This window comes from Ambystoma mexicanum, chromosome 11 (genome assembly GCF_040938575.1).
Source record: "Ambystoma mexicanum isolate Mex_15411 chromosome 11, UKY_AmexF1_1, whole genome shotgun sequence".
Taxonomy (NCBI): domain Eukaryota; kingdom Metazoa; phylum Chordata; class Amphibia; order Caudata; family Ambystomatidae; genus Ambystoma; species Ambystoma mexicanum.
In genome coordinates, this window is record NC_090934.1 from 137,919,387 (window position 1) to 137,943,363 (window position 23,977).

Sequence of the window (23,977 nt, forward strand, 5' to 3'; positions counted from 1 at the left end):
TCAATATGGTCAATAATAGACCTGCCTCACTGAAGCAAAAACGAAGCGTTTATCCTTACCTGGTGGACTCCTTTAACATCAATCGAGGTAAGGTAGCTAAGGTGCTCTATACACAAGGAATATGTGCATAATATCATCCACTTATTAGGGGGCGCTATAAACAGTAAACATTCGCTTAGGTGTCAAGCAGTGGCATAGGTGCCCAGCTAGATCATCTTTACTCATCTTCCATCACTCCCAGCCAGCATGGTCAGCGGTGCTGCACTATGGGAGTTGCAGTCCAAAATATCTAGTGGGACACACAATGAGTAACCACGACCTAGATAGCATTGGACGTTACTCCCACAGGTCAACAATATTACCTTGAAAACGGTGAGTTCCCCGTCTCATCTTCGAGCAGCTCAAGAGCGTTGTCATCTCTCAATGTTCTAGGGAGAAGAGAGGACATGTTATCAAAGACCATTCATAGGCTAAAGAAGCAAAAACATTATGCGTCTCATTACGAGTGTGGCAGTGTGGTAAAACATGGCGGTAATGTGGCACCTGTGCAAGGAGTATCTATTTGAAAATGGTGGCAGGAAAGGAAAGGAATAAGCTTCCATACCTTTTGAGCAGAAACCTTTGCTCTGATTGCTAGTGTTTAGCGTGTCGATCCATCTAGTGGTGGTCGATATTTTTGGCACATTATATATACGCCAATACGGTGCCGTACATATGACATCATATGCACTAATTGTACCTGTGTGTCAGCTGTTCTTCAATATAACAGAGTGTGTCGTGTCATCAGGTGCAGTAGCTCGGCATGCACAATGTATTAGTACAACTATTGGCAGACATAGAATGTTATCTATATTTTGGAAGCTCTAAATGTATTTTTTCTCTTTGTTGTCTATTTTTACTGCAGCAAGGAATTATTCAAAACAGATGTTATTTGGATCAAATCAAAATTAAAGCGGATTACACATTAACAAGACATATTGATTATTTTATGGCAAGAAAATGCCACTGGATTTCCTTATTTAATCCCATTTTATCTGTTTTAAGTCAGACAATCCACTTTTGATCTCTGTATACTAACATTGATGATCAATCATCTCCTCTTATTGGTCTATTATTCCATCGAACTGGAGGCTGCACTCCCTGAGTAAGGTGGCTCTTATTATACGAGTGTATACTGCGGTCATCCATGGCCAGATCTTGAGAAAGCATGGATACCCATGGCTCTCAAAGACCATCACAGAGCACAGGACCACCTGACTTCTGAAGAGCCAGTGCACTCACTCATGAAACAATTCACAGCAAGTATTCAGATGTACTGTGTAAATCATGGCTGTGCCACTATTAGGACATTTATCGATTGACACCAGCAAAACATTCAGGTTTGCGGGCATGTTGGGGGACTGAAAGTCACATGCTTAACAACATCCCTAATTCCTGAAAGGGCACACACCCTTTGCTGCTCTATCCCTGTTGCAATCCATGTTCAGGGGGAATGTGTAATGCAATCTGATGCCTTTAATGCTCAATGCCCTCATTCCAATATCCAAAATAGGAATGCTGATGCTTTGCATGATCATTTCCAAACTGTCATTCTATCTGAAGCCCTGCAATATGACAGAGATTTCAAAAAAGAGTTTTAAGGCCCATCACTGGCAATGCACACACAGTACCAACAAGGGTGGGAGACTGACCCTGCCCTCCACTCAGTGGCTGTTTATGTACGATGCATATCTAGGCGCAAAAACATCAAACACTTTATGTAACCCAAATGCCAGTTCAAATCTCTGATACCAGCTGTAACTAAACAGACTACTTGGGTTTGGAGCCTCATCACGTGCTTGCTATTCCTTGTATACATGTGTCACACCTGTCTTTTACAGTTGATGTCCTGTTTTGGTTTTCTCAGAGGTTTTGAAGCCACCCATCCCTGCGAGATGGCACATTTAAAACTCAAAAATAAATAAAATTAGATATGCAAAGGTAGTCAGGTTGTAAGCCCATTGCACTTGACGCCTAGCCCTCACAGTGCCTGCATGGCACCTCTGTGAATCAAGGTGCCTGCAGGAATGCCTGCTGACAGATGTTACATACAGCTTCCATGAACTGTTTTGTGATGGTGAGGCAGGAAGATAGAGCAGAATTTAAAGCTTGCATTTATCCCACGAAACATCAAAACAACACCCATGCACACATTAGTACCCCGGGGCAGACTGTTTTAAGTGTGAATCGTGTGGTCCCGCTAATCTCCTAATGAGAATCCACTAAGTTTTTGTTTTTGTTTTCAGTTTCAAGATAAATATTGGGAACATCTATGGGTGCCAGTATCGCTCTAACATATGCCAATGAACAAAGTGGAATACAATGAACATTGTATTTGTTATAGGAGATTCATTGATGATTTATTTGGTATCTGGAAAGGGACAGAATTGCAAATAGACCCTTTTCTGTAACACAATGAAACAGATACATCCCAGAATTAAATGTACATGAGAGATGAGTAAGAGTAATATCAACTACCTTGACACTCAAATTGATATTCAATGTTGAAAACTACTATTTATACTAAACCAGCACATCTAAACAACCTCCCATGGGGTGTAAGTTTCCATCCAAAGTCTTTGATTACGGTGATTCCATATAGCCAGATAGTTAGATATAAGAGAATTAGATCAGACGAGGAGATGTACCAGAAGCTGAATCACAAGTGATTTCAACACCGACAGTATGATAACAAGGTAATACAAGAAAGTGGCATTCACTACAAGGAGTAGTCTGTAGAAAGAGGAGTCTCAGGAGAAGGCATCAAAACTGGTGAATCTAACTACATACTCTCAACAGAGTAAACAAATTCAAGATTGCATTTTGAGCAATTGGAAAATACTGAATTAATACAACATTTTGTAAATCCTCTGGTCTTTGCCTACTGAAGGAATACATCATTGAGGGATACTTTGGTGCATTCAGCATCAAATGAGTGCACAGAAAGCAAAGTGAACTATAAAGGGACAGTTCCATGAATGAATTGTATCAACTGCGACAGTGTAATCAAGGGAAACAAGACACAACATCCCTGTGCCGGTAAAGACATAGTATTTCATCATACTTCCACATGTAATACGCAGAATGCAATCGAAGGACTTAAATATCCCTGTGGGCTATTTTAAGTGGGGATGACCATGCGAAAGGCAAAAACATGTTGATGTGAGCATAAATCCAACATCAGGACTGGGAATTTGATATCACCCATTACAGTACATTTTTGCGAATAATCCCACATAATCTTGCATTTGCGGTTGGTAATTTTGTAACAAGTATGGGTTTCACCACGTGGTGGTGACATTTTGCAAAAATGATGATGCAGAGAAGCATTTTACATTAGGAAACTGGCCTGCCAGTACCCACAAGGACTGAATCAAGAGTGGGGTGCATCTTGCTTCCCTTGACTGCTGCTGGGAAAGAAACATTTGCAGATATCGTATGAGAAGTACCTTTAGTAGACACCTGTTGTGTTGGCAATCCCTTGTTTCCTCTGAAAGCAGTTGGCAAGAGTGGCTGTATAAAATCCTGTAAACAAAATGTACAGTAAATGCCTGTTACTTTGCACAATGTGATAGAATTTGCAGGTAATTACAGAATAGGATCAAATGTATACATCTTTGTTGAATGTGCAAATTATCACCATTCAAGAAGGGGTGTCTTTTTTTGGGTTATGTGAGGTGAATTTATTGGAGATTCGCATGTGTGTAATATACATTCAATATTTGTTTAAATATTTCTATACATACAATTTCTTGACAATAGGTCATTGAGAAAATATTTTGCTCACAAAGAGTAAGTAATTCGGACTTCAAGGTGATCCAATTAAAGTTGTAAGAAATGTTAGTGAAATTGAAGACGCTTATTTCGGTAGGACGTAGCATACCATAAAAACAGAACACTTAACATTGCAATCCCCAGAAAACAGTAAACAAATAAAATCATCATGTAAACTTAAAAACAGAATCATGGCTAATCAAGCCTTAATAAAAATTCTCTTAATGAAAAGGCATGCTTTAAAAACGTTAGGACGGCCGAACCCATCTGAACAGGGTTGACCCGTAACAAATAATGTAGTGCAGGCTCAAAGCGTCGCAGGCCACAGCCCTGCAAAACAGCTTTTAAGGTTTGTTCCCTGATTATTGAAAAGTTGGGGCAGAATAAAAAGAAATGTGTCAAATCTTCTTTGGGTGCCCCATATAAAAGACAAGACTGGCTTGTTCTCCCTTTGGACCAGACCGACATCACAGCTCTCAGGTGTATGCAATTAAAACGGACCCTTGAAACCGGGAAGCATTGAGATGGGTGGTTAGCCCAGCTCAGATATTTTTGAAGGCCGAGAGATGTAATCAGTTTGTACGTTTTAGGTTATAATAGCAGGTTTAATCCTATAGAGAGTTACAGTATTGTCTTTGATTTACATATTAATAGGGTCCTTCTAGAATATAAGATTGCAGTGCACGGAATAGTTTGGTAGATGCTTTTGCTGGCCTACTTGTGTGGCTTAAGTAGGATGATTGCCAAGTGAGTCGGCAAATAGAGTGCTACTATACACGTTTCTCCTTCAAATATAATACACGTCATGATAGTTTACAATGGCTTTTGATAAATTCCTGTGAGACATTTGGAGGTATGTCTTTCACTATAATTAATTATCTAGGTAGCCATTACAAGATGGCAGCTTTCTTAACAGATGTTAAAGTAGGTTAAAGACAGTGAAATCCTGTGATTTTAGTTCGGTGATTCACGTTCTGTGGGTTTATATAATGCATACTTTACAGGCAGGTAAGGTTGGAGCCAGTGGTTTATGGAGCACAGGGCTAAGGTTTACTTCTTGTTATCTATGCAAGGTAAGAAGAAGGATGGGGCTTAATCTGAGTATAGGTCTTTTATAATATATGGCCAATGTTCAGGACGACTATTTGTTGTGGGTGAAGGTTGTTCTAGTGAGAAAATATTGTTGGCGACTCCTTTTCAATAGGACCAAAGAGGACAATTTCACGTGAGCATTTTTTGACTTTCTAACGTACTCTACATGTGAGTCAAAATGATATGGCCCTCATTGAAGTATATTCATTGAGATTTATGTTCTTTAGAATGACGATTTGATCACCTTGACAAAGATGCGGTCATAATCAACAAGTCCTTAGTTCACCAGGTTAGTGGACATTTAGTTTGGAGTATCTCTAACTAAATTGCATATTGGAAACTATTGGTGAATTTGTCCGTTTTTTGTGTTTAATCTTAGATAAATCAAATGGTTACCCTTTGAAGAAGAATTAGTTATTAATTTGAAAAGCGTTGGATCGCAAACAACATTCAATTTTTTGATTAGTGAAAATTCAAAGAAATACCATCACCGCGAGTGGTGCAGTTATATTTGTAGAAATATATTTACTTGCATTTACATAAAAGTTTATTATTGATTTTGTGACTTGATTTGGACTCTGTCGAAGTTTATAAATAGTGTTCGTTTAAGGATTACAACTCCAGAATTGAAAGTGAGAAATCAAGTTCTCGGGAAAACTTTTCCATACTGAAGGAATTAGAAGGGAGAAAGATTCCAAATGCCAACCTCACAAAAAGTGACAGCTGATGCCAGAATATTCAGAATTCATTAATAAAGTTGAGAAGCACCAGTCAGCCATTAGAGAGTGTCAAAAAGTGTGAAGTGTATCTACACCCTTATAAAAATCTGAATGTAGCTTGTCTGTCACATCTAATACCATCCCCCCAATTTCCAGTTTCATCTGGTCTCTGAAAATGATGTTTATAAGACTGTACTGGGATTGAGACCCACCTCGTGTAAGGGGGATATCTGTCCAGCTAATGTAATAGCACCCAGAAACACTTGTGTACATCGCACCTTGACACACTTGTGTACAGGTGCGTTATAAATGACTCATCATATCATATCAGGGACACACTAAGTTGTTTTATACCTTGGATTGCAAACCCTGTCAACTCCTCCTTCCTATCCTCATGTATATCTACTTGTCTGAAGGAAATTTGGATAACTCATTATTAAAAAAAGAAAGCTTAGATCCTGAAGTTGCTGGTAACTAATGCCCCATCACCAAGGTCCCCTTTCTTTTGAAGATCTTAGACAAAATAGCATACCTGCAGCTTCAGTAGCATATTGAAAGTAACACCTTACTTAGCCGTCCTAAATCGGGCTTCTGTGCTTTGCACAGCACTTGGACCGCTTTGCTCCTTTTAAAAGCTAACCTTCTGGAAAATGTTGACAATGGCCAAGTGGCCATGTTAATGTTACTCGATCTCTCTGCTGCATTCGATCTTGTGGACCACACTCTGCTCTGAACGGGCTGACTGAGATTGTGAGTTACTCAGATAGTACAGCTGCATGGATCAGATCCTTTCTGGGCCCCCGATCGGCAAGGGTTACAATCTATGAATGTAAGGCCTCTCCTATCCCACTGCTGTGCGGAGTTCCACAGGGCTCCTGTCTCTCTCCTACAATGTTCAACATATACACACACCCACTGTTTAAGCTCTTGGACAGCTCGGCGGTCAAGTATACTAACGATGCTGATGACACCTAGGTAATCTTTGAGTTGTTGGGCAACTATGATCAAGATCGCAAAATCATGAACCAGACCTGTATGTTGATTCAGTCCTGGATGATCATGAATCCTTTGGCGCTTAATGATAGTAGGAACGGGCTGCTTATTGTGGGGTCAGTCTCGCGTCTAAAGAAGTTGGAGTCACGCTACGGTCAATTCCTGATTGCTGACCTGAAGCCCCATCTCGTGGAGTTTATCTCCACTCTTACCTGTCAATGAAAAAGCATATTGCACACTTGCGATCACCTTACACATATAGCACCAAACTCCTGAAGCTGATTAGTCCATATCTACCAGCGGATAATAGATCGCTTTTAGCATGTGCGCTCGCCAACTCAAAACTTGATTATTGTAATAGCTTGTGGATGGGTAAATCCAAGACCAATTTAAGAGCTCTACTGATCGTTCAAAATGGCGCAGTAAGGGCAGTTCGAGGTCTGAGCAAATCAGAACATGTTTCTGAAGCGTAAAGTTCCCTTCGCTGGTTGCCTGTTACACACAGAATCTGCCATGACATTCTCACTTTGACATACAGATGTCAGGATGGAAATGCCCTGAACTACTTGGTTCATCGACTACAAGTTGCTCCCAGACCAAGACTATTGCGATCTAATGGTGGCAATGAACTCTTCCAGTTGCGGTTTAAACGAAAACATTTTATCGGAATATTCTTTGATGTGTGCACACCAAGTGTATGTAATACCCTTCCGTCTACACTTTGCACAATACCGTGTCCTCCATTTTAAGAAGGCAAATAAAACCTTCTTCTTTAACTCCAAGGATTGAGTACTTGGCACTTACCAGTCTCCCCTGCTTATGCCCTGAATGAATTATGCCTGACCCCGGATATGTGTTTTATTATCCCCTCTGTACTTATTTGTCTTTGTCCAAGGTTTTCTTCTGTATGCGCACTTAGGCCCTTGGGCGTGTTGCGCATAACAAGTAATGAATAATAACAATATGAAGAGTAATAATAATAATAATTTAGTTATGTGGGAGTCAAAACTAAAGTGAATCTATTTCTTTAAAATAAATATTATATTGGACACTATTTTGTGATTACAAGTAAGTATTATTTATACGCACCATAGAATTTTGAGGAGCAGATAACTCCCGGTAGAGTGTGGGAAACACAACCTCAAAGTCTTGAGGTGCATTTATGCATAATATATATTTCCTCTGCAGAGACAGCTAGGATTCTGCTTCTAGATTCCCAGCACCTTAAGATTTATAAAATGTTTTAAAAATATTTTAAAATGATTGATGATGTATGTCAAGGCTATATTGAGCATATTTATCTTGAGTGCTCCTGGGTTGTTTTGTTAGCTGTAGGTTTGTGGGTTCACCCAGTTTTTTCTTTCAGCCCAGATCTGCCCTAGCCTCCTTTAAGAACCTGTAAGTACCATGCATCTGCAATGAAGTTCAGCAGAACTTTGGGCAGGTTCGTGTTGAGTCTTGGGCATCACGGGAGGATAGCTCAAGGGCACGACACAGAGCGACACAGGTTCGATCCCCGCCTCCGCGCTTAGAAACCACTGGGTATTAAGCACGTTATAAATAACCAATCATGCCATTCATACACAGAATGACTTCAGACTGCCGGAAGGGGAGAAAAAGTTAAAGGAAAGAACTGGTACGCGTGAGGCTGAGAAAGGGGTTGGCTAGAGGAAATTGTGCCTATGTCAATGTTATCCATATAGGTCAGGACATTCAAATCTGCAGTAAGATATCTCAGTTGGTTAATGCACTGCAGAAGAGATACATCAGCACAATTTCTCTCCCCCTGGATGCGGGTGTGCGCTCCTCGGAAGGCGCGGCCCAATTCACTGGGCTAGCACATTTGTGTACTGTGGTAAGTCAGAACCAGGAGACGGACAAGGTGGCATCTTGATCAGAAGCATTTCTTTATTTGCCCCGTTGCACAGGTATCTTGCTGTACTATAATAATACATATATATATATATAACTCTCTCACTGTGCCACTGTTGCCACTGTGCAATCTACCCCAATATCAACCTCACCATTGGTTCCATCTACAGATAGACGTTGTCACAACTTCCTTACTCAAGGACGAGGCAGAATTGCATCCCAACCCCGACATATCTTCAAATACAATGAACATCATGTGGAATGGCAACATATGTTTGACTGACCAGATCAGGACATTCCCAGCCGTTCCTTGGTATGTCAAAGTGAGAATTTCAATGCAGATTCTCTGTGTAATAGGCAACCAGTGAAGGGATCTTTGCGCTTCAGAGACATGTTCTGATTGGCTCAGCCCTCAAACTGCCCTTACTACGCCATTTTGAATGATCTGCAGAGATTTTTAATTGGTCTTGGATATTCCCATCAACAAGCTATTACAGAAATCGAGTTTTGAGTTGACGAGCGTGCAGGCTAAAAGCGATCTATTATCCGCCGATAGATATGGACTAATCTGCTTCAGGAGTTTGGTGCTATTTGCGCATTATGATCGCAAGTGCACAATATGCTTTTTCATTGACAGGTGAGTCAAGATAAACTCCACGAGGTGGGGATTCAGGTCAGCAATCTTGAATTGACAGTAGCGTGACTCCAACTTCTTCAGGCATGGGACTGACCCCACAATAAGCAGCCCGGTCCGACTATCATTAAGTGCCAAAGAATTCATGGTCATCCAGGACTGAATCAACATATAGGTCTGATTCATGATTTTAAGATCTTGATCATAGTTGCCCGACAATTCAAAGAGTTGCTCTACCTCATCAGCGTCATTAGTATACTGGACCCCCGAGCTGTCCAAGAGCTCAAACAGTGACGGTGAAGTGTCTGAATGTGATTGATAAAGGCACGGACCTCGACTCAGGGAGGGTTGAGTCAATGGACGTAGGTGTGGTCATAGTCTCGGGAGGATAGCTCAGGGGCAACGTGCTTGCCTCGGAAGCAAGATGACACAGAGGAACACAGGTTCGATCCACGGGTCTGCGCTTAGAAACCTCTGGGTATTAAGCGCGTTATAAATAACATATCATATCATATCATACCAAATACAACTGATTTAGACATAATGGAGAAAAAGTTCCTAAAGAGGTTAATCATCTCCCCACGAGTAGCCCCAGGAGATAGCCCTTAAACCTGTGCATGACTGGACTTGCTTGTGGCTGCCGCCAGACCTTCCTAAATTCAGGGAAGCACAGATGGACGTCCTGTCACAGGAAGGTGGCTCTTCTCTACCTTGGCTAAAACATATTAAATGTTTGTGCACTTCTATAGTCCTGGCGTAGCTCTGTTCCAGTCCCGGTGACCTGAATGCAAAAACCGAGGCATTTGTTAAAAGCTCCTTTTTGTCACGATCACTTTCAAGAACACTGGCAATGTATGCTCAATTATCGACAAGACAATCCTATTGGCTGTGCTATTAAATATCCACATTAAGCCTTTGATTGACCTTCTAACACCCTCCCCTTTGACTTTTCAAAACTAAGTAGACAGTACTCACTTTCACACTTGACAGCACTGGTAATACTGTACTCACTTTCACACTAGACAGCACCGGTAAGAACTCCCAAAACATCTCTGCTTGACTCTGCTGCACCCAGGAATGGATGCTTTACAACAGTACTAAATCACAAATCCTATTCTCGGGGACAAAATCCAACCTTCACTCAGTTTCTCCTGGTCACCTACATTGGACAACCCCCCTTTGCTGTCAAAAATGCAAGGATCTTGGGAGGCATCTTTGATATGATATGATATGATATGATGTGGCATTTATAACGCTCCTGGACACCAGTGATTCTAGGCGCGACAATATAAGGAGGGGGACTCAAGGGAGGAGAAAATGACGATCTTACTAGGCCTTGTGTCATTCAGATCCTGCAAGTGCGGGGAAGAGGGAAGGGGAGAAGTGCCAGGGGGGAGGGGAAGGGGGAAGTGCAGGTAACTCACAAGTGCAACCAACAGGTGGCTCATAAGTGCAGAGAGAAGGGACTATAGGGTTGCGCGTACAGACCCTTAAGAGCTGGGGAGCCCGGAGGCAGTACGAGGGCAACTGGACATGCAGGAGCCTGGGCCCGAGTTCATAGGGTGACCCGGTGATCAGTGCGCGGGGCAGTCAGGTGCATCAGCAGGTGAGAGGAAGAGAGAAAGCGGAAGCGAAAAAGATGACAAAGTGATGACTACCGCTCCTTCCCCAGCAAAATCAGGACCTCACAAAAAGACTCACTATCATCTGCAAATGCTTAAATGAATATTGCCTTCTCAAAATATGGCTCGAAAATGTGAAATAAAAATGCACAGCCCCATAAAACTAGACAAGTTCCTCATAAGGGGCAAATAATGTGAAAAACTACCCAGCAATTAGATTCAATGGTAAAATCACAGATTCCACTGAAACCTATGGGATTGTATGTACCCCATGTGGGATAAATGGATCCCATGTTTGAGGGGGAAGCATACCGGCTGGTGAGATCGATGTAGGGGCTGCTGTTTGCCCTGCACATGTATTTAGGGGTAGGTTGAGGGTCCTAAAGAGTTAGTGGAAATGAGTGTGAAAAGGGTAGTGTTGCACACAATTACTTTAAGCAGGTATAGTAAAAATGAAGTCTGTTGACTGTGGAGAACAGAAGTCTTTTTACTGTGTCTATGTTTATGTAATTGTGTGCAATCCTCACTTGTACTGGTTTTTGTGCCTTCGAATAAATATGCTAGTTATAGAGATAGCATTTAAGTACTTTTTGTGAAATTACAGCACATTTTGAGATGGTTAGGCCAAGAGGGTGAGGCTAAAAGGACCCAGCTTGAGGTGGGAGAAATACTCTCTCTAGCTAATACGTCTATTCAAAAGACTGTGGATATATGTATGATATGATTGGTTATTTATAACACGCTTAATATCCAGAGGTTTGTAAGCGCAGACCCGGGGATCGAACCTGTGCTGCTCCATAGAGCGTTGCCCCTCAGCTATCCTCCCGAGACAGGAGAGGCTGGGATGTTGAGCAGAAGAATACCAGAGGCCCTGGTATGGTCTAGAGAAGCAACCGAGAGGCAGAGAGGTAGGTCTTGATTCCACCCTGACAATCAAGAATCAAGAAGTCCCTGGAGACTGCATTTATTGGCCAAGCCTTAAAGCCTTGGCCTGGAAGGAGTGGGGTTATCCAGGAGGCTAACTTGATAAGAATAGGTTGTGCACCCTTGAACTATAACAGGGAGATCCAGAGAATTGCAAGACTATGATTTGGGACTTTTTTAGGCTGGAAGAAATCCACATACAGAAGTGCATTGAGTACCTGGAGACCCCCACTTTGTGTTGTCCCACCCTTGACAATGTGCTGAAGAGGTATCCCTTACTATTATTTTCAGATGAATCCCCTCGATTTCCTATAAGCGTTTTTGCTACCCCAACTGAAACTTTGAATACTAGTTAAAAGAAAACTTAAACTTAAACTTGGACTCCTTTGTATCATTGCTCGACCTTCCTTCATGGGGCAAATCTATTACAGTTGTGTCCTTAAAAGGGCAAATGCTGACACATTTTAGCAAAGCCATCCAAGCTGTATCCTTAAAGGGGACAATGCTGGCATTTTAGTGCAAAGCTATCACAGGTCTGTCCTTGTAGGGACAAATGCAGGAGTTTTGGTGCAAAGCCATGACAGTTGTGTGCTTGCCGGGGCAACCACTAGTAATATTGGGGCAAAGCCGTCGCAGGTTTGTCCTCACAGGGGGAAATCCTGCCAATATTTGGGCCAAGCTTTCACAGGTGTATTCTTACGGGGGCAAACACTTGCAATATTTGGGCAAAGCCATAATGAGTGTGTTCTTTATTTCCATGTCTGTATTGTATATCTAAACAAGATTCCAACTTATCGCCAGGTATCTATTTGTTTGTTTGCATGTGTCCTGTATGTTTATTCCTGCCTGTTTCCTTCTGCCCTCATTTTTTCACACTGACATGCCCTCCGGTGGGATATACTTCACACTATCAATGACCAGTAATAATAAAAAACTAGTAATTAAAAAAGGCAAATATGTATAAATGAAATTAGTTGGTGCTTAGTAGTGGCATTGCATGTTTGATTTCATGTTCTAAAATAAAAATATATAAATGGAGCTATCTTCATGCTGGGGACCAGCCTCTAAATGCGACACCGGGATCCGAGCCTTGCTTCCAAAACAAACACGTTGCCCCTGAGCAATCCTACCAGCAGGTCAGAGATATATAATGAGATATATTTTATTGGAATTTGAGACCGATGTGGACCTCAAGAATGGATCTGTTTTTGAAAACTTGTTTTCATTTGTGCCGTAAATTGGGGTATTTTAAATTGTACAAATGGATGTGTTTTTTTTCTATTTGTTGATACATTCAATGGATTTCAATGGATTTTCTTTGTAATATCGATTGGTGTATTGGTTTAAATGAATGAAAATGGAACACAACAGTTATCAAAAATAACTGGAGGGATATAAAAGGGACATAGCTTTTCACCATAAAAAGTATCCACGAGCTAATCTATACTGAATGCACTTGATTGTTTACAGTTAAGTATTTGAAATCTGTAATTTGAATATTAAGACAGACAAATGTCCTTTATTTTTTTGTAAAGCCAGGAGTTGCGCCTTTGCTGGGGGAACTTCTACAATTCCCAAGAGTATTTGTGGGTCACGCCTCTAAAGTGCAGGTCACCTGTAAAGAAATGTTATTTATTTATTTGTTTGTTTTGTTGTATTCACATATTTATTGACACATAACACACATTATAACCGAATATTTGTTAAATGTTTTACTTATTTTATTTATTTATAAGGTGTTTTATTTACAAGCGCCAACCCGCCAGATGGCTTCAAAGCACTGGGCACAATCTCTGGACGCAGCCAGATACAAAGAGAACAGGTAGTAATATAAGCGCAGGGTACATGGGATTTTGGGTATATGATGTTTTGACAGGCTGCCAGAGCAGGTGTGGAGAGCGAGGGTGAGCAGGCGATTCGTTATTATAGGGAGACTAGTGAGAAGGGGTGTAGAAAGGGGGGGCTGGATGCTTTCTTGGTACAGAGAGGTACACTCCAGCAGTGAGAGAGAGGAGGGGGAGAGCGAGAGTGTGAAATGGGGTTGGTAGGGGTCAGGGTTTAAGTGCTTGATGGATGGATGAGGAGGGGGATAGTGCAGCGATAGGGGGGATGAGTGTTGGGGCTGAAGGTAGTATCGGGGTTTAAGTACAAGAGACGTGAGGAGGTAGGTAGGATTAGGAGAGAGGGGTGGTTATGACTGTAGGTAAGGGTGGGAGGGAGTATCAGAGTGGAGCAGGCGTGTGGATGAGATGAGGGGGTAGTGGGAAGGGCTAGTAAGGGAGGTGGAGAGGGGGAAGACATTTGAAGATGGATTTAGGAGCGAGGGGTAGGGTGGTGGGACTGTCTGTGTCAGTGTGGGAGGAGGTGGGGTGTCTGAGGGGGCTGAGAGAAGGGCAGAGGGGAGCATTTTGTAGAGATAGTTTGAGTAATGTGGGAGGGAGATTTTGCTGAGCGTGTCAGTGATGGTTTAGTTAGTCTTGCAGCCATTTGCAGAGAGAACATTCTTTTAAGGGTTCCCTGGAGCGGTGGGTTTTTGGTTCCAGTGTTTTGATGGACGCGTGGGGGGGGTTGGCATCCCAGAATGAGGGGGTCACAGATGAAAATGTTCTTCCTCAATGACTTTTCCTGTGACATTGTTGGGTTTGTAATCTTCGTTTGGAGGAGGAGTGAAGAGGGGAGTGGGTTATGGATTTGTGAAGGAGGTTTTTGAAACAGTGCGGTTGGGGGGGTGGAGTCGGGAGTGTGCGATGGTCAGGACTAATTCCAATGGACACACATATCGACACACAGACCTCACAGCACTGAGCTACTGTTAAAAGATGGCAGCCCAAATGCTGGCTACCCACACTCTGTACAGCGCTCCGCTGCTCTCGAGCTAGGGCCGTGCTTTAAACAATAAATTAAAACAAATCAAATAGGGTCCTGATTCGAATCTGGTGGCCAACGGGTAGCCATTTGAGGGCATGCATGCTCTGTCTGTAGTCCCAATGTGAGCCCGGCGGCTTAATTTTGTAAGCTTTGAGGGGGAATGATGTTCTCCCTGGTGGTTCCGCTATATATCATGTAGCAGTAATTTGCAGGTCTCATTTTCTCCTAAATCCCACCAAGACCCTGGACTGGCATTCAGGTGAAAGAAATCCTCTGCTAATGTGCGCTGGATTCAGGAGAATAGATCCCATGCCAAAAACAAAAGAGAACCACTATCTCTAACATGAGCGACTGCTCTAGAAATAGTCTTTTTTCTATTTCTATTATGAGGACACCATGCAGTATGTTTTCTAGTTCTATTGTCCAGCCTGCCAAGCTAGAATTGGAAAACGGTTATTACTAGAGTCACGCTCTGAAGATGCAGAGATAGTGCATTTTCAATGTATATTGATGCAATGAGAAGTTGCACACCCCATTGCTTCGCGAGTGCCTGGCAAGTCCAGCCGGCCCACCCCTAGGTCCTTTTCCATGTTTTAGGGTCTTCCTGTTTAAATAGGTTCTGCTGATTCTCCAAACATTTTTCGTGATTTGGCAAACATCAATTCATTCAGTAGAAGCTTGCTTAATTCGCAATTACTTTCACAAAGTTCGCCTGAAGAACAGCTCTGGCACATGGTGCACTGAGAAAGTACTCTGCTAAGGACATGTTTCACCAAAAAAGCTTTAAAACAGCTGAAAGCTTCAAAAGAATAATGAATGACAAAAGAATACTAAAAACTGAAGAGGGCCTTCAGTACCAATATTGCATCATTCATTGGGGTGTACATTATGTTCAATAGAGCCTTTATAAATCCATGCCACAGAGACTCTTCAACAGAGAACATTGTTTGTTGCTGGACTGAAAGACACAATTATTAAAACAATATATTACAATTTTTCCGTGAATTCTAGTGATGTCATTGTTTTGTGTTATAACTTGTGATAACCTTTGTCTGTAATATGTGGAAGCAGTATTGTTCTACTTGTGTTTACTCAATACTGTTTTTATTATAAATAATATACATTTAATGTATTATTGCAACACCATGTTCAATTACTGTGTTCTATTCTGACTACTTCTTCCTACATAAGTGTTGTTAAATATTTAGTACGAACCTCGACTGTGCAAAATGATTTAAAGACCATTGGTTCCTAGAGAAAGGGAACCCTTGTGACGTTACATTTCAGGCTCCCAACGCCTCCAACCGATGACATTCACCCACTACGCTCTTTTTTACGGCAGTGCCACAGGTACGATCACGTGATGACAGCGATAGAAGACAGACTCTGCTTTTTTGCATTGTTCACTGGTTCAGAGGGCGATTTGCCACATGAGTTAGTCACGATCTACAAGGTATGGTATTGGCTCTAGCGCTTAACATGCATTTCTTGGCAGAGACTAAAGGGAGATGTGCAAGGGAGACTCACCTCCCTTCACTCAGTCAACCAGGCCTCGTCAAACAGTGCAGGAAGGAAGGCAGGTGACGTTGGAGTGAAGTGCCTATTCCACAGCCAGGCCCAAAGAGAAAGCTGCCTCTGCTCTCATAGGCTACGGACAGTGGCACTGACTTCCGGATTTCCCAAAGGGTGCCGGCACCCGAAAAAAGTCCCATTTAAAGTATAGGGACTTTCACGCAGATGCCCTTTCCCGGGGGGTGCCCGAGCACCAGATTACCCGTGTACTCAGAGCCCCTGGCTACGGATGCTGTTCCTTTCCATCGGCCTACTTTCCTCGCATTAATTTCCCTGATAGGCTGCTTTCATCGAACGGTGGCCTGTCAGAGAACAGCACACATGCTTCTAGTGCACATAGAGGAAGTTGGATGATCATGGCAGCACCGTGGACTGTCAGGTTAGGAAGGTTTTGGCTTAGGGGTATGGTGGGTGTGTACGTGTGGGAGGTTTCTATCTGTGTGTGTGAATGTCGGGAACCGTAGGGCAGATGGGGGAGCGTAGGTGGTGTGGATGTCCGAGCTGAACACACAGGCCTGGGGTTTGGAGGATTGGGGAGGACACAAGGGTTGCGTGGGTGTCCCCCGCATTGGGAAAGGCGCTGAAAGGGAATGATGTTTCCCCACAGTGCCGAAACCGGGCACAGGGAACCGTGCTTCGGAGAAATAGCCCTCGGAAAACATCATTGATCTGTTCCTTTTCCCAATAGCAAAATTCACACTTCATATGAGTCACTGCTAGACCCAGGCTTCAAGGCATTGGCCAGGAGTAGGGCTCGCCACTGTCACTAGATGCAGAAGACCTCTGCTTTCTATTGAAAAATGGATGCAACATTTCTAGCAGGCCCGGGTCAAATTTAGATCCTTTGGTTCACTAAGTATCCTCTACCACAACCTGATCAATATTTACATATGACTGTTCTATTTGTTAGCCAGTGCAAACTGGCCAGATAGCTTAAGTTAAGTACATGCTTCCTGTTAGCTGTGTTAAACTTGCGAGTCACAGGTTCGAATCCCAGCACGGGAAACTCAGCCCCTTATCCTGCTGAGATGTATTGAGTGCCATAAAAGTCAGCAGTATTAATCCTCTTGACCAGAAAGTGGACACTAGTTGGCAGTAGTTTTCTATACCGTAATCTCCCAGCTTCTTTTAAATAAGCTAACTAGAAGTAAAATATGTCAGGGGTCTGAAGCATGCGACTTTCCAGATGTTTTGTAATAATTCTCCCATGACCCCACACCATTGAATATGCTGGACAGTGCTGATGGGAGATGTAGCCAGTGGTCAAAGTGCTGAAATAAAAATAGTCGAACTGTGCATTTCGTTGTAGGAAATATGTGTAACACAAACGGTGTTGTTGCATGAAGCATAGTAGAGGGCAGCCTGTCCCACTCATTCCCTTGGTTCGCAGTGTGCCCCCCAGCCTCTCGCTGGTGCTCTATTAACTGCACCCCCTGCCTGCCACCCGGTACCAAAAGCTGCCTCCGCCACTGGTAGAGGGAATAGCTAGAGCAAAATGAAATGCCTTTCTGGAGTTATTCTGTTGGCCTTTGACTTAAATAAAACTACCATGATGCAAGGCATAGCATTATATGGCAAGACCTTTGATGTAAACAAAATGGCTATAGAGAAATTATTTTCATGCATAATATACAGGGAAAGGATTCTGATGCACAATAGATCCAGCACAGTCAGCACCAGTGCAAGTGTCCCTAAAAGCCGTCGTTTTCCTGCCCAACATATACAGTAAGTGTGATGTTGGAAAGGCAATTGACAGGACAAGGACATAGCCTCGTAGTCCTTGTCCTGTCAATTGCCTGTGTGTTTTTTCCTTATGTTTTCCACCACTGAGGTCCAGCCTGTACCCCTGGCAATGCAGCTTTTCATTGTTTCATTGTATCTTTTGGTGAACAACACCCATGGGATACCCTTATGGCACCTATGGGTGGGGACACACCCTTGTAGCCCTTATGTGCGTTTTTGGGCATCTGTGTGTTGCCTACAGAGCAGGGTAGGGCCTGTGGCCGCTACATGTTGACTTGGCAGTGGCTCCGAGTGTCCTCCATTTTGCAATATCCAGGCCCTACCATAGGAATCAATGGGTTCTACACAAAGGCAAGATGGCCACTGTGACCTTTTGGTTTCTATTGCCTTTTACCTTGTTTCCTAAAGTCCTGGGAAGCCCTGTCTCTATTCCCTTCCCCATGAGTGCCTGTTGGGTGGAAACACCACATATGTCTCTGTTCCCTTTCCCCCTGACTTGCTGTGTGATGGAAATACCATATATGGCTCTGTGGTTGCCTCCTGTGTGTTGTGGGTACACTCTAGGGGTGAGACATGTATGAATGGAGTCTGAAGAGAACTCACATTCTGTGTTCTGTGTTGTGGGCGTCTGTTTTCTGTGTGTGTGACACGATGAATGAGACAGCCCTGTCTGAAACTGACATGAATACACTGCATTGTGCTGAAAGGCTGGGTGCTTACCCCAATCCACATTCTTTATTATGGGTGTCTGGGTGGAATGAATGACCTGAATGCCTGTGAGTCCGATTGGCTGCCTACCTGCATGAATGCACTTGTGCTTGATTGGCTGACTGAGCCTGGCTGAGCCAGAGTGAATGTGGAACAGATGTGTATATCTGGGGACCTCTCACTTACCAATTTATTCAGAAGATGAAGTCAAAACTGAAGCAAGAAGAAGCTGTACCTTGAAGCCCAGCTGGAGGAGAAGTCTGCGGATGCATTTCCTTTATGTAATCCAAAAACTGATGTGTTCTTCCAAGGACTGATCCAGGTCGGACCTACAAAGGATACCTTTGCCCGAGCTACGAGGGACCGCCGTTCAACCTGCTACTGTTCATCGAAGTACCCTCGAAGCCAGACCTGTGTGCCTGCCGTCTGGAGAAAGGGTCTTCATGAGTCCTGAAGAGAAGTGCCTGGACATCTTGAGGCGGAGAAGTCCATTGGTGTCACCCAGGCTCTGGAGGTGTGTTTTGTGACTGCTGGAAGCCGTTTCAGTCTACCGCTCAGAAGCGGGGTAACCTGGCATAATGCTGCTGGATAGCCAGAACTATGAAAGCTCCAGACGGCCTAAGAACATTACAAAGGACATCCTTGACATCATCACTGACCACTTTTTCCCACCTGAGAGAGTCCAGAGTTGCTGGGTGCAGAGGAAGGTCCGCCGGTGGGTTTCCCACCAGCAGAAGCTAACAAAGATATTCCAAGGGTCCAGACTTGGTAAAGGTCCATAGTCCACTCCAGTAGTCAAGTCCAGGTCACCAGAAGCCATCCCGAGGTTCGTGCTGTGGCTGCAGCCCTGAAGAACCGAAGGTCGGACAACCGCGTAAATCTGAAACCTGACACCATCGTCACCAGAAGTCATCAAAGGGTCCCAGTGGTCTTACTCTCATCTGACAAGCCTTTAAGGAGCCCACAGCAATTTGCATCTTCACATGACTACTACAGTCGGAGAAATCGTCGACCAAAGGAGAGCACTGCGGAGAGCACTGTGAAGAATAAAACTGCTGCCCTTCAGAAAGACTTTGGTTACATTTTTCTCATGGAGTCAGCATCCCAGTGGCTCCTTCTTTCAAGGGGATCCATCCACGGAGGGAATCATTGAGGGAGACCGAGAAACTCTGGAAGTTCACCTGCCAAAGCATAAAAGGTACTGTGACAAGGAACAGCATCTTCTAGCCTCAGGAGTCATCCAGGGATCCCAAATTCATCTTTGACCTGTTATCCTGGGTTCTCTTGGGTACTTTGGGGTGGTAGAATCTTTTCGAAGAAAGTACAAGATCATTGAACATTATTGGACTGGGCTTTAAAAGGCAAGGTAAATTACTTCCTAACTTTTCCATTACAGTTTTCCCAGGTGGGGGGATCTTCATACAGAATTGTATATCTAGTCTAAAGAAAGCATTCAGCCATTGTTCACAACTAACCTGGCTTTCTTCCCTATTCTATGCTGATATTTGCAGAAGATGTTCGCACATGGATTTAAATTGTCATTGTGCTACTAACATCACAGATGAGTGAATGAACAGTTGAATTCCTGTGTATACATACTATATGTCTACATATGACTTGTTCTCTTCAAAACGCAACTAATAACATCTTCTGCAAATGGTTTTTTATCTGATCTTTTTATAAAACTTTTTCAATATGAATATGCATATCCATTAAAATATGTTGTTCTATTATACCTGGTCTACGGCTATATATATGAGTTGTTGATAGCCTTTTGCTGTCTCTTGGGGAGTGACTTACCTCCAACCTGCGTGTTGAGAAGCAGGGTAGCTAGTTGTGGAACCTGTACTTTTTCATATACCTATTTCCTCATCCACTACAGCCCCCTAACAAAAAAGAGGAAACACCCTTGATCAAATCTTTCTGAACCTATTCTATGCTGATACACCGCACTTAAAAATCCACCTGCCTATCTAAAACTGTCTGTAGTTAGTGCATCTATTACTGAATTTAAGTTTTGTGTGGTATCACAGAGTGTATATACTTGCCATTCTTTGAATAAGTATTTCCAAGTACAAAGTGTTACTATTTACTGAACATTATTTTATATGAAGAAGCTGTGTTATCACCTAACATAGTGTGTGGCCAGTCCTTTGTGGGGACTTCGGGGAAACACTGTACTTAAGAACCAGCCACATTCCATGTGACCAAACATATCAGGAAGAAATGGGCTCACTTGTATTCTTGTTATTCTTATTGTTATGATATTTATGGAGCGCAGACCTGGCTTCGAGAAGCAACAGAGCGCTTTACAGAGGTATACAACAGTACAGATGCACAATGGAGCGCTTTATAGAGGTATACAACAGTACAGATGCACAACAGAGCGCTTTATAGAGGTATACAACAGTGCAGATGCACAACGGAGCGCTTTACAGAGGTATACAATGATATAGATGCATAACGGAGCGCTTTACAGAGGTATACAATGATATAGATGCATAACGGAGCGCTTTACAGAGGTATACAACAGTACAGATGCACAACGGAGCGCTTTACAGAGGTATACAATGATATAGATGCACAATGGAGCGCTTTACAGAGGTATACAACAGTACAGATGCACAACAGAGCGCTTTATAGAGGTATACAACAGTGCAGATGCACAACGGAGCGCTTTACAGAGGTATACAATGATATAGATGCATAACGGAGCACTTTACAGAGGTATACAATGATATAGATGCATAACGGAGCGCTTTACAGAGGTATACAACAGTACAGATGCACAACGGAGCGCTTTACAGAGGTATACAATGATATAGATGCACAATGGAGCGCTTTACAGAGGTATACAATGATATAGATGCATAACGGAGCGCTTTATAGAGGCATACAACAGTACAGATGCACAACGGAGCGCTTTACAGAGGTATACAATAGTACAGATGCACAACGGAGCGCTTTACAGAGGTATACAATGATATAGATGCATAACGGAGCGCTTTACAGAGGTATACAACAGTACAGATACACAACAGAGTGCTTTATAGAGGTATACAACACTTCAGATGCATAACAGAGCGCTTTACAGAGGTATACAACAATACAGATACACAGCAGGGGTAGGATACAGAGGGGCAGAGAGGAGGGGTACAGCTGCACCGGTGGCAGGGAACAGAGGAGCGGGCGGCGTCACGAATCAGGTGGAGCGAGGGGTGACGTGATGGCCTATGTGTTGATGAGGGGAGACTTGGGTGTTGAGTTCTTTTCTGAAGGAGCGTGGGGTGAGTCTGATGCTTACGTGGTGAAGGTTCCATGGTCTTGGAGCTCAGGCCTCTGCCTGCCTCTGCTTTGCACTGTGACTGCTTCGCTATGACATAAGACTGCCTCAGTGCAGCCAGAGTCTGCAGTGTGCCCTCGGCTCTCTCTTGGTCTGATATGAAGTAATGGCAGCTTGTGGGCTTGGTATTGAAAATGCCGCTGCCATAGTCTGCAAAATGTGACGTGCTGCAGTGGCAAAGCTGCTCTTGCGTGACTCTCCTGTAGTGCCCACACACGCCGCACAGATTTCTGGATAAAGTACATAAGTTCTTTTTCCTATACATCTTTTAAAAAAAAAAACCATTCTGGAACTGTTTCCTTTTTAAATAAAAGTATAGGAATGGTCAGACTTAAAGAAAACAAATGTATAGGAGCACCGATCCCACTCACGTCGGCCACTGTTTGTAGTCAAAAATATCTGGAGTGTCAAAGGTTGCTGACCCCTTCTCTATGTGTTTGGAATAGCAAGGGGCGAGTTAACAGTCATAGCTTCCCAAATTGTATGTATGTGATGCATAAGGTAAAAACCTATATAGGAAGCAACAGAATGATTTTCCTATGGCATGACCCTCTCAGACTAAAGTTGTACCCATACTCGTCTCCATTTTTTTTTAAACAGCCCATTTCCTTGTTTTCAGCATTCATTTTAAATACCCCTAATTCCTGAAATCAAAACAATTGAAACATTCTGATGCTTGCACATTTCTCAACTGCACAAGACAAGCAGACATCTCTGTGTGTTGCCCTGTTTGTCTGCACATTACAGAATGTGTTGTTTCATACTCGCATCTTGTGAATAACATGTGCAGGCAATATGAGCACGCTGTGTTCATGTCATCCAATTAGACACATCACATACCAGCTAGAACAACCTGGCTTATGCAGTGCAGGCCTTTACTGTGGGTTATACGCAGCATGAGGGGCTTTGCAATGCTAACTGACCCTTTCCAAATGAGCTGTGACTAGTCAGAGAAAGGGGCCATTAGCTCTCACGCCATTTCACAATTGTATCTGCCCCACAGAGGCGTTGCTAGGGGGGGCAAAGGGGGCTATAGCCCCGGGTCTTTTGATTGTAGCCCTGGATAGAAGCTCAGGGGTTACAACCAAAAAGCTAGCTAGCCCCGGATCTATTCCAGACCTAGCCACACCCCTGCTGACCCAGCCCCGTTATCAAAGATAAGGCTTCAAAGACAGAGATTGGGGAATTACCTGGAGCCCGTGAAGCCCTGCTATGATTACAGCATAACAACATGTAAAAGTCCTTCATAGGTGACAGCCTGCGCACAAAAAAAGCAACCCTGTTGTTACTATTGAAACAACGTCCTTTTTTCACGTCAGAGACGAGGATGCATACCACACAGACATTTAAGTGCCACCCCTGGGGATGCCCCCGAGGGGGTTACACATAAAAGCACGGGGGGGCAGAAGAGCTGGTGTGAGCACGGGAGGGGAGGTTCTGAAGAATATTATTCCTAGTCTATCTGAGTAAATCTTGGAGCAGGCATGTGCCCGCTAACATGATTTCTACGTCAATCCCTCAGATAAAATTGGCAAATGTTTACGAGTGACAGTAATGTTTATTAAATTATATACACAAAGGGTAACACCACACAACTTAAATCTATAAAAGTGCATTGGTAACTGGAGCTAAAGTTGGCAATGAATGTTGTATGAGATGCGTCACAGCCGTGATACGCTCGTAGCAGACATGGCCGAAAAAATTGGAAAGAATTCAAGATGTCTTCTGGCTTATCGAAGCAATGCTTTGATTCTAATACTGACAATTAACTAATTGACCAGTTAATGCCGTTGTATTCAAACTGTTTTATGCTGAACGCCTCTTGAGTAAACATTTTTTTGCTGAACCCCCCCCACCCCCGGAGTAGAAATATTGCTGCTGGGCCGCCCCCCACATGTCATTTCTTTTCATATTTTCTATTAAAATCAGTTACTGCACTCTCTTTTGGAAGAGCATCGTGCCCCCCTGGACAGACTTGGGGCACCCCTCAGGGGCACCAGATTCACAGTTTGAAGACCTCTGAGTTAGTGGGCACACCCAGGGAGTTGACGGAGCCAGTAGTAGGGTCGAGGGG

General features: G+C 43.2%; 1 long non-coding RNA gene across 1 annotated transcript in view; it reads right to left on the minus strand.

Annotated features, from left to right (window-relative positions):
- Nucleotides 1–360: 360 nt before the first annotated feature.
- The window catches only part of LOC138503142 (uncharacterized), a 172,819-nt gene continuing 149,202 nt past the window's right edge, over nt 361–23,977 (minus strand). Inside the window, exons 2-3 of the long non-coding RNA XR_011279575.1 lie at nt 3,489–3,564; nt 361–428 (exon numbers count right to left, since the gene is read on the minus strand). This is a non-coding gene — a long non-coding RNA (uncharacterized lncRNA). The remainder of the gene's footprint in view (nt 429–3,488; nt 3,565–23,977) is intronic.